Source organism: Mus caroli, chromosome 3, assembly GCF_900094665.2.
Source record: "Mus caroli chromosome 3, CAROLI_EIJ_v1.1, whole genome shotgun sequence".
Taxonomy (NCBI): Eukaryota; Metazoa; Chordata; class Mammalia; order Rodentia; family Muridae; genus Mus; species Mus caroli.
In genome coordinates this window covers 63,249,202-63,260,920 of record NC_034572.1, presented here as the reverse complement: position 1 = coordinate 63,260,920, position 11,719 = coordinate 63,249,202, and the positions used below count along the sequence as shown (strand labels likewise).

Sequence of the window (11,719 nt, the reverse complement as noted above, 5' to 3'; positions counted from 1 at the left end):
GTCAGCCGACCCTGCGCCCTAGCTACCCCAGTGCTGGTCCGGCCGGATCCAAATAGGAGCTTTCTAATACAAATATAAATGGCCTAGAAACAGTGCCTTGGGCCTGTGAAACATGTCCTCTACCTCTGAGCTACAACTGTGACCTGAAATTTCTTGTTTAGGAAAGGAATGGTTATTTCAGTGCAAGAGAGAGTGAGAGCAATAGGTTCTTGTCACAGAGAAGAGTTTCAGATTCCAAGACATCAAAAGCAATGAGCTGGCAATGCCATGAGTATATGGGGGAGAAGATGCCACATCGTGGTGAGTTCCAACAGAAACACATTCCATTTATATATACTCTCTGACCTGTTTCAAGATGGCTACCCAGTGAAGAACCACAGAGATCTAGGGCTATGTATGGGAATGTTAACAGAATTTACTGATTGGCACACTCCCTGTCCAGGTTTCTAGAAAGCTCTAAAGTGGGAAGATAGTTTCCCAAAGAAGGAGCTTCACTAGGGATGCCAGGATAGAAGAGAATAGGCTTGTATACATTACTTCGAAGGGGCATGATACAAAGGCACCTAGGGAGGGGCTCTTAAAGGAACAAGTTGGGACCAACCTTGCTGAAAGTCAAAGCATAGCTCTCTGGGATGTTGTTTTAAGGTGCAACAGCCTTTTCTACTTCTTTCTGAAGATTTACAATAGAGTAGAATTTAAAGGTGACACCCTATGCTTGAGTTATTTGGGAGACAAAGGCTGGACCATCATCCAGAGACGAAAGGAGTCTAAGTCTGGTAGTTATATCATATAAGAGACCTGGATGACTTCCAGGGTCCTTTTCTGTTTGTTTGGGAAGGCTCCCAGCAACCCTGAAGAAAGGGTCAATAAGAGTGGCCAGGAAGCTTTGTTTATAGACAAATGAGTGAAATTTATCTTTGGATTCTGCCCAGGCACATAACCAAGAAATGGGAAGGGCCAAGATGTCCTTCAGAGCTCCCAGGCCTAGACAGAGATGGTAAAGTTTTATTGAACATTTGTGATTTGACTCCAAGGTTCAGACAATGGGTCTGAGAGGAAGGAGCTTGAACAGCTTCAATCCTATGGAAGGAATTCTAGGGTTTGGTGAAGATCTGAGAATGAGAGGAAGGATAATTCAGTCATCTTTGTGACCATCTCACATTGTCCAGGGAGCACATGTTACAACAGGAGAAGGGGCCACAGTACAAACTAGGGAAGGTTGGCTTCAGTCAGACAAGGCCTCGATATCCATAGGAATGACTTAGTATGATCCTGCCTGAGAAGGGGAAGGTTTTTTCCTGCCTTGGGAGTGGGAAGATAGAAACAGGTGCAGACCGCAGTTATGCTTGGCATCCAGCCATGAATTAAAACCCTGCCACAAGGCTAAGGAGAGGCTGCTTTCTCTCACAGCACCTCCAGCCTGCGCCCAACCCTGAGCAAGAACAGTGCCCTCAGCTCTTCATATTTGGAAAGGTTTGAACCTAGACTCCTGTCTGGTGGGTGTGGATATGAGGGTGATGATATTACAAAAACCTTGAGAATCTTCAGAATTATTTTAATTATTTATTTTCACACAATTGGTACTTGTGAAAAATATATAAGGCATGTTCTTGGCCAATCTGTAATTGACAGATAGTCATTAATTCTAGTGCCTGAGTGTTTTTTCACTGTGGCTAGTAATTAGATTGTAATATTTGAAAGGATGGTATTTAATGTCTACATGTTAATGAGTCTAATTAGAGCGGCTTGAGCTATTTATTAATCCAAATGACAAAAATGTTGTGTGTGCTACTGTGTTTAAGTGTTTCATTTTAACCAATCATGGTAATAAATATGATTTGCAATGACAGAACTGAAAGGCATTTTCATGGACTAAACCTGTCACTTCTCAATTTGTTGAATGAACTGACTGAGAAGTTTAGAAATGGAATCATGAAGTCATTGGTTGGTGACCATGTGCTCTAACTCAAAGGAGGGAAAGAAGGATTGGGGCAAACCTCAAACAGCAATAAGGCACCAAAGTCACCAGAAGGACAAATTCATCCATCTAGGACTGTTCAAACAAAAGTCCAGCAGCAGTTAGAAAGAGGAAATGACTGCAAGAGGTGTGCGTCATTATACTATATGGTAATTCAGATATAACGATGTAATAGTACCTTCCAGGAAAGATGTGGATGTGTGCTGTGGATCCACCTATGCAGTAAACATGTCATAAACGTTCATTACTAGAATGTTACTATAAGTATAAATGTACAGTGAAAATGGGCTGTTGTTATCATTGTTGTTGGTAAATGATCTTTTCCAACTGTTTCAATATGATTTTGTCATATAGTGCCATATTACATTGATTGACCACAGGCCCCTAAATGAGCATATTATTTTAAAGAAAAAAATAGCATTCTCTTCAAGAAGATCTGTTGTGCTCCAACTTATTATGACCAAATCAACAAGTAAAAAATAAAATGCTTTCCTATCACTAAACCAAATGCTCGATGATTTTACTTAAGTTACACTTTGTCTTTCATTAGGACCAGCAATTTAAGTTTTGATTTTGATATTTTGTAGCCTACAACTTATTTTAGTTTTAGGGGTGTATACCATCTGAAAAAACAAGAAGCATTATGCATGTCTGCATGTATTTAAACTAGCAGGTCATAAAATAATACACATTCTTCCAAAAGGAGTGGTTCAAAGTAAAAGAAAAAGTACAAAAAAAAAAGCAAGTCAGGGAAATTTTATAAGGTTGTGACCCTGCTCTAAATTAATACCCAGCAGAATCAGGCCTTGAACATCAGTTACCTCTGTGGGCCTTCGTGTTCCTCTTCTGTAAGGAGATGGATGGATGGGCATCTTTACATGTAAGTCTGTAAACGCAGAGGGAAGAGTAGGCTGGGAGGCTCACACCACTGTGGAGTGCTGAGTCTTCCTCTCAAGCTAGCCTGCAGGCTGAGAGGTGACTCCATAGCCCACTCCTGAGGAAGGGAGTGTTGGGAGACAAAGACTGGGCGGACAGAGTGGAACTTTAGACTCCATTACTTTCTGTAACTATTTGACTCTTCATGTAAATATACTTATCTAATAAAGTAAAATATTAAGGAGATTGCATGAATAAAGAGATCAGAGAGGTGAGGCTGTTTGTGGCTCAGTCGTAGAGAAGTCTTCTGAGGGTTGAAAGGCTCAGGGTTCAATCCCTGGCACAAAAGAACAAAAGAAAGAAGAGAGGGAGGGAGGGAAGGAAGGAGGGAGGGAGGGAAAGAAGGAAGGAAGACAAAAGAAAGAAAAAAGAGGGAAAAGAAATGGAAAGTCAGTAGGTTGCTCAAATAGCGGAAATGACATCGTGGCCTCTGGAATTTGAGACTAGACTCTTGATTCCCAGGCTTCCTGTGCACTGTGAGACCTTGGAAACATCACATTCTCACATGTTGGTTTTTCAAGCAAAAGATAGTTGTGATTGTAGCTGTGGAAAAAAAATAAAATAAAGTACTGTAATCCCCATCTTCAGAGGCACATCCAGTACATAAGGTTTTGTTTTTATTTTGCTTTTTTTAAAATTTCTGAAGAAAAATAAAAAGATCTTGCTACATACATCTCTGGCCTCCATCTCTGTAATCCTGGAATTACAAGTGTTCACTACCACATGACTATTTATATCATAAGGTGTTTTTTCCCTTAGGTTCAAGCCTCCTTTACATCTATGCCTTGGGAATGGAGCAGTGATGACCGATATAAACGGGCTCTTGGGACTCCCTGTTTTGAGATTGTTCTTGCCAAAGAGCCGGTGAGCCCACAGGAAGAAGAGAGGTGGGGTAAGAGAAAGGTCAGTGAGCATTCTCAGAACTCCCTACTCACCAGCAAACAGCTGCTTGGCTGACCCTGGAACAGACTCACAGCTTGGGTCCACCATCCTGTCGGGTTCCGGAAGTTCTTCCTCCCGTCACCCCTTTAGGTTACCCGGCCTCCTCAGAGTTGCTAGCTTCAGGGTTCTGCGCTGACCCTTATCTCTCCCCACTCGAGAATATTCTCCCAAACTCTCCCAGTTCCCCAGCTGAAGTTCTCATTTGTCTCTCCCCAGTACTCACAGTTCACTAGCACTGGACCAACAAAGACCACCAGCTCTGCAGTGACAACTCAGTGCAAGGATTTGCTGCAAAGCTCAACAGACTCGTGAGTGTTTCAGCAACATGGTGAGAATGTAATGTTGTGTCATCCGAGGGACATGGAGAAAACCTTTTCTCCTGTTGGCCTAAATAAAAGTCTACCGCAGATAAAACGATGGCTGATTCGCCCGTGGGGTTTTGTTTGTTTGTTTGTTTGGTTGGTTGGTTGGTTGGTTGGTTGGTTGGTTGGTTTTTGGTTTTTTTTCGAGACAGGGTTTCTCTGTATAGCCCTGGCTATCCTGGAACTCACTCTGTAGACCAGGCTGGTCTCGAACTCAGAAATCTGCCTGCCTCTGCCTCCCAAGTGCTGGGATTAAAGGCGTGCGCCACCACGCCCGGCCCTTGCCCGTTGTTTTAATGATAAAAGTTTTCTAATTGTGGGGAATAATTTCAAAGTGGCCATTCAAGACTGTGGGGGTCTCCAAAGGTGTCAGTTTCTCATGGGTGTTTCTGTAAGTTGTGCAGCAGCTGACAGGGCAGTACCCCCTTGGCTCAGGAAGGACAGGCTACAAGACTAGACCAGACCCACCAACCCCACCTTGATGACAACCTCTCCTCCAAATGCCACTTTTCTGTCCAAAATCCTATTGTGGATATCTACTGGATTTAACAACTACTGCTGGAGAACATCGGGTTCTGTTCTAAGACATTTACAAATCTTGATTCTTTTGGTTGTTGAAGAGAAACACGGGGAGGTTAAATGAATCAAACCCAGGTGACACCACTAGAAAGTGGAAGCAGTGATTGAAACCCACATAGTGTTGGCCCCTTCACTCTAACATTTCACTTCCTGACTGATTATTGCTAAGTTCTCACTAGGGGTTCTCATTTCCCCAGCTTAGGGAGCACACAAACTCTGGAGAGCAGCTCATTAGAACTCAAGAAGTTCTATAAGGAGGCTGGTAAGATTTAGGAAGTCAACAACTCAGAAGTCCCAGGATGTCCCTGAAACTGAAGAAACCATAGGCTCCTCTCTCCCCAGTGTTAGGTAAGCAATAAGGACTGCTAAGGAGACTGGGATCATTTAAGCTGCTTAGAAGAGACTCTCAGAGCTGTCTAGCTGACTTTAAACAATGCAATGAATTCAGGATTCTACCTTTTATGAGTTGTCACCCATGCAGGAAGGGGCTTCCAGTGATGTAGTTGCCTTTGGATCATCTATGTTTCTCTAAGTAACCTCTCACCCGACACTCCTGTTTAAGCGACCCCAATAAACTAATTGGATCACCAAGTATCTTTATTTTGCTTTATGATCTTTTCCCAGTCTGAGATGAGAATGCATTTGTGTCACATCTCTGCTGGGGGAAAAAAATGGCACTTGATATTCTACAATATGGACCCAATTGCTTTTTAAGCATTCTCTTGAATGCAATGCTTTTATTAGCCCTACTCCATAACAGTTCACTCAACACAAATATTTCAAACAACCAATGAAGTCACAGACCAGTGGAAAAAAATAACACTGCTTCACTATTCACCAACAGTAAATTGTGGCAAGTTTGCATAATGAAAAATAGATAGCCACGAAAGCAAACAACCACAACCACAGGCAAAGCCCAGTGCAGTCACCTAAGGTTAAGCTGCCACTGCAGCTCCAAGGTGTCAACTGAGAGTGACACAATGTGCACAGGGTAGGGGCTGCCCCTGTGTTCCCAAAGTACTCCCAGACCTACTGGGGATTAAATGTCCCCATAGCTTTACTTGTTTGTGTGGCCAGTTAATGCCTTTCCAAATACCACTCCTAATGTGGTGGATGAAGCCATTACTAAAGCAATCTATGGCAGATGTCGACATTCCACAGCCTGTCCTGCCTAAAGAACGTGAAGTTCAACAATATGACTCACTAATTGGCACAGGGTAACTATGTACACCCATCCAGTTTTCCACTGTACTATTTACATTTGATACTTTTTCTAGTTGAAAAAGTAACACGTAGAATGTAAGTCTGGAGAGCCAAGGAGATGGCTGAGTACTTGCCAACATCCCCAGAACCCACATAATGAAAGCAGAGAGCTGACTTCTAAAAGTTGTCCTCTGAGCTCCACGGGTGTATGCTCGAATGTGTGTGTACACATGCATAAATAAAATGCAATGTGAAATAAAATACAGCACAATTTATTAAGTGACATTCTCTGTTAAGACCTAAAATATATCAAGTTTTTAATAACAAAACCAACCATTCTGATTTGGGCTTTACCTGTTATTTATTTATTGTGTGTGTTTGCTGGGTTGCCGGGGGGGGGTGGGGGGGTGGGGGGAGAGGTGTGCTCCATCCTGAGAAGTTGTGAGTATCGGAATCCAGCTGTCTTAGTTTGCTTTCTATTGGTGAAAAGCAACGTGGGGAGAAAAGGGCTTAGAGCATCCTACACTTCCAAATTATAGACCGTCACGGGAAGAAGTCAATGGAGGAGCCTAGAGGGCAAACTTCAAACCAAGACCATGGAAGAATTTTTCTCACTGGCTTGCTCTCTTAATTTTTTTCTTTTAAAGATTTAATTTTATTTTATGAGTATGGATGTTTTACCTTCATTATATGTCATGCATCACATGTGGCAGTACCCATGGAGGTCAGAAGTGAGTATTAGATCCTCAGGAACTAGACTTATGGATGACAGTGAGCCCTCATGTGGGTGATGGGAACTAAACCTGGGGGTTAAGATCAGCCAGTTCTCTGAGCCATCTCCCAAGCCCCTTAAACATTTTCTAATACCACCTAGTAGGACAGGACTACTTGCCAAGGGGTAGCACTATCCATCATGGTCTGGGTCCTTTTATATCAATCAATAAAATGTCTCCCACAGACTTGCCTACAGACCAGTCCAATGGTGGCATTCTCTCAACTGAGGTCTCCACTTCCCTGATGACCTTAGCTTGTGTCAAGTTGACCAAAAGCACAGAAAACCATGGAGTCTATATCTTCTGGCTTCACCCTCTGTGTTCCACAAATGGACAAAATTTTTTAGAAAGTGATGAGGAAAAAGGATGAAGGCTTTAAGGGTCCCAGCAAGGCTCTGGTGTTGAATTGGGTTTAATGGAAGTGTGTCATTTGTCACAATTCATCAAGAGATGTGGTAGAGCACTAACCTAACAAGTGTAGGGCCCAGTTTGATCCTACACACACACACTCACACACACACACACACACACACACACACTCAAGCCATAGATTTTATACTTTTACTTATTTTATGCATATGACTGTTTTGCCAAAAGGAGATGTTCCATCCTCTGGAACTTGAGTAACAGATGGTTGTGAGCCACTGTGTGGATGCTGGGAATTGAACCTAGGTCCTCTGCCCAAAGCAATAAGGGCTCTTAACATTTAAGCCATCCCTCCAGTCATATACTATTGAGTTGTGTCCTTCTCTATGTTAAGTAGAAGCTGGTGTAGAAATTACAAATTCCCCTAATTCTAAGTTTTAAAGTTCAATACTTTTAAATGCCAAACATGGCATTCATATTCACATCCTTTATAACACCATCAGAGGCAGGCCATATTATAAGCATTTTCTCTTCTCTCTTACTTGTCTTCCTGTTCTTTATCTGCACAGTAACCCTTATTTCTTTTCAAGGACTCGACACAATATTTTCTGTCCTTTATGAGCAAGTGACTTGACTATTTCTGTTGTAATTCTTATGTAGGGGCTGGAGAGGTGGCTTGGAGCATTAAATACACACACTGCTCTTGCAAAGGATTGAGATTCAGTTCCTAACAATCACATCAGGCAGCTCACAACCACATGTAACTCCAACTCCAAAAGAACTGACACCTTCCTCAGGTCTCCATAGACACTGCGCCACTCATGTGCAGACACCTACACACAGATGCTTTAAAATAAAAATAAGGTATTAAAATATATATTTGATTACATTTGTTCTTTGGTAATTTCATATTTTTTAAACCAGGACAGCTCCTTGGGTTGAACCATTGCCTAGAACATGCTAGAACAAAGATGCATTCACTAGGTTCTCACAGTTGCTGAGTATACACACACACAAATTTTATAAAGACTGTGCATCTGATAGGAGCAAGGCAGTCACAGGCGAAATAGGCTTGAGTTGGATGCCCAGGCACATAATCTCTAAGCAAACAATATTTTCAGCATAGTTGGCCAACTGGCTAAGGGAAGCAGAGCCACACTATAAGGGAGGAGCTGGTGGGAGGGTTTGTAGGACTGGGATGGGTTTGACTCACTGAAGGAAGGAGGATTTAGAGCATGAAAACAGAGAGTCAAAGACTCCATACTTCCCAAAACGTTTTACTCATTTCCTGGCCCTATATCTTTCTTCCTATCAGGCCCTCTTTCTGGAAGGCAAGACTTTAAAAGTCTATGATGGCTTCGTTCCTCATCTCAAGATGTCAATCCTCTCCAGAAAAATCTTTCAAGGACTCCAGCCAGGAACTATGCACAGTAGTCCTTACTTTCTTCATGCCTATACAAAGGCCCCTGAGGGACCACACTTCTCGTGTGATGTCACCTTTATTCTACTTTGTGTTGTGATGATCAGTATATATAACCAGTTCTCCCATCAATAGGATAAAAAAAAAACTTAAGATGTAAAAATGTGTGTTATTCATCATTGTGGAATTCCCAGTGCAATGTTAGCAAAAATGCTTGCAAATGTTGCCCAACAAGAACTGAATTGGATTCATAGCATAATTCAGCAGATGTGGATACATAAATAGAGGGAAACATTACCCAAGTATGAGTGGCAAGACTGGAAGGGAAATGTCTTGGGGATGCTTTTAGCTGCTAGCAACAGAAAAGCTGAGCAGCCATGGTTTATAAAATAAATAAAGGATTTATTTTTCTCTCGTACACAAACCTACTTATTTCCAGCAACTTATTTAGCTTTACAACCACACCTACGGGTCCAGACTCTTAATGTGTTTCTGCTCAGTAATTTCACAAGTTGTCACTTGCCCTTGTAGGTATCTCTTGGTGGCACCAAATGGTTTTTGCACTTTTAGTTAACCTGTTTATGCCAAGACATGAATACAGGTAAAACAACCAAGGACCAAACCAATTATACATTCAAATTCCCCCAAGTCTTCTGTATGTTCTGCCTACATCTCATTTGGGTAACATGACCAGAAATGAGGGAAGCCGAGAACTGTTGGCAGAGTCTGGCTCTGGGCACCTTCTAACTATAGAAATGTTCACAGAGAAGACTGTATTTTAGGGTATGAAATATCTCAGCCTCAGGGATGATCCTTGCCTGCAGATGAGATCTTAGGTAAAAACTAAACTAGAGATCTTAAATCCAAAGTCTACAAGAAATAAATGAGTAAAACCAGCAGGACAATTCTGTACTGATATGTTTGATGGGGGAACAAAGCAATGAAATACCCTTCACATCCACGGAGAAACAGACCTCCCATTGTTCTTAATGGTGCAGAATCTTTTTTAAAGTATTTTATCATCTTACATGTATGAATGTTCTGACTGCGTGTATGTCTGGTGTGTGCCAGAGATCAGTCTTGGTGCTGCTGAAAGTCAGAAGAGGGCTTTGGATCCCCTGGAACTAGAGTTACAGATGTTTTGTTTTGTTTTTTCCCTCATTTTGTTTTTATTATAGCATCTTTGCTTAATTTACAGCAAGCAGAAAATAAGCTGGGTCTTGTTTTGATCCAAACATTGATGTTTTAAGGGTTGTAAACAATATTTGTTAAAAAGAACATATAAAAATACCTTTTTAGAAGCTTCTATAAGAAAGAAAATACAAAGTTTAACCCCACAACTTTCCTCTTTGCTAGAACTTCAAACTACCGCTACAGTTTTAAGTAGACTTTGTTTAAACTATACATCCAGGAAAATCTAAAAAAAAAAAAAAAATTAAAGAAACGTGCATATAAATGATTGCATAGCAGAACAAGAACATTAACTGCAAACAGTAAAGAAATAAAAGTTAAAAATACTATTAAATATGCAAAGGTTCTAGAATTAACCCTCCAAACACATTCCACAAACAGTTCTTAAAACCATCTTTTGTTGTCTGCAAGCAAGGACTAAATTTCTAAAAACAAAATTGAAAGGAAAAATAAGGTAATCCTCCAGGAGGATCGTCCCCCACAGTATCTTCACTCACATCTGTAAGCAATGAATCAAAGATCTTACAGACACTAACTTTGTATTCTGAAATGACACCGGACATTTCAAGTCATTTTATTGCCTCCAAAACAATCTTGAAATACTAGAAATTATAAATATTTAAGGGTATCATTTCGTTATTTTTTAGTCATGTCCTACATTACAGGTCTCTGTTCGTCAGGAACGTGGCGGACGACACCAGGTCTGAAGATTTACGTCGGGAATTTGGTCGTTATGGTCCAATAGTAGATGTTTATGTCCCACTTCATTTCTACACTCGGCGTCCAAGAGGATTTGCATATGTTCAATTTGAGGATGTTCGTGATGCTGAAGACGCTTTACATAATTTGGAGAGAAAATGGATTTGTGGGCGTCAGATTGAAATCCAGTTCGCACAGGGGGATCGGAAGACACCAAATCAAATGAAAGCCAAGGAAGAGAGGAATATATACAGCTCTTCACGATATGACGATTATGACCGGTATAGACACTCTCGAAGCCGGAGTTATGAAAGGAGAAGATCGAGGAGTCGCTCCTTTGATTATAACTATAGGAGATCTTACAGACCTAGAAACAGTAGACCGACTGGAAGACCATGGCGTAGCCGAAGCCATTCCGACAATGATAGATTCAAACACCGAAATCAATCTTTTTTCAAGATCTAAATCCAATTCAAGTTACAGATGTTTGTGAGCTTCATGTGGATGCTGGGAAATGCACCCAAGTTCTCTGCAAGAGCAAATGTTATTAACTTCTGAGCCAACTCTCCAGCCCACAGTACAGAGCCCTGCACTCTCTTTCCTATATTCTGGATAGACACAAGACAGATACAAAAAGTCAACGGGAGGAGAGGCCCTTAGTATTGCAAAGATTATATGCTCCAGTACAGGGGAATGCCAGGGCCAGAAAGCAAGAGTGGGTGGGTTGGGGAGCAGGATTGGGGGAGGGTATAGGGGACTTTCAGAGAGGAAACTAGGAAAGGGGATAGCATTTGAAATGTAAATGAAGAAAATATCTAATAAAAATATTTTTTAAAAAAGACATACAAGAAGTATTCAATATATTTTAGCACTATAATACAAACACTGTCATGTCGACAGTGACAATTGTCATCTAGCTTCTGTCTAGAGAAAATGGAACCATTGGTGTGAAGGCAGGGACAGTGATAAATTAACTTTAAAAAAAAAAAAACAGCTTCTATTCAGTTCCTACTGCTACTTGCTGTGGTGGAATGCCAACATATTTTCAAAGAGATATCAGAAATAAGGATCTTTTGTGATACCTTGTCATTAAATGTCAATAGTAAATTTGGGACCATTAAGATGTTGAGAAAGCAGAGACAAAGTTTGGAGCTGAGACGAAAGGATGGACCATCTAGAGACTGCCATACCTGGGAATCCATCCCATAATCAGCCTCCAAACACTGACACCATGGCATACACTAGCAAGATTTTGCTAAAAGGACCCTGA

At 41.2% G+C, this 11,719-nt stretch overlaps 1 pseudogene; it reads left to right on the top strand.

Annotated features, from left to right (window-relative positions):
• LOC110291837 overlaps positions 1 to 10,942 on the top strand; it is an 11,404-nt pseudogene extending 462 nt beyond the window's left edge.
• The last annotated feature ends 777 nt before the right edge of the window (positions 10,943 to 11,719 follow it).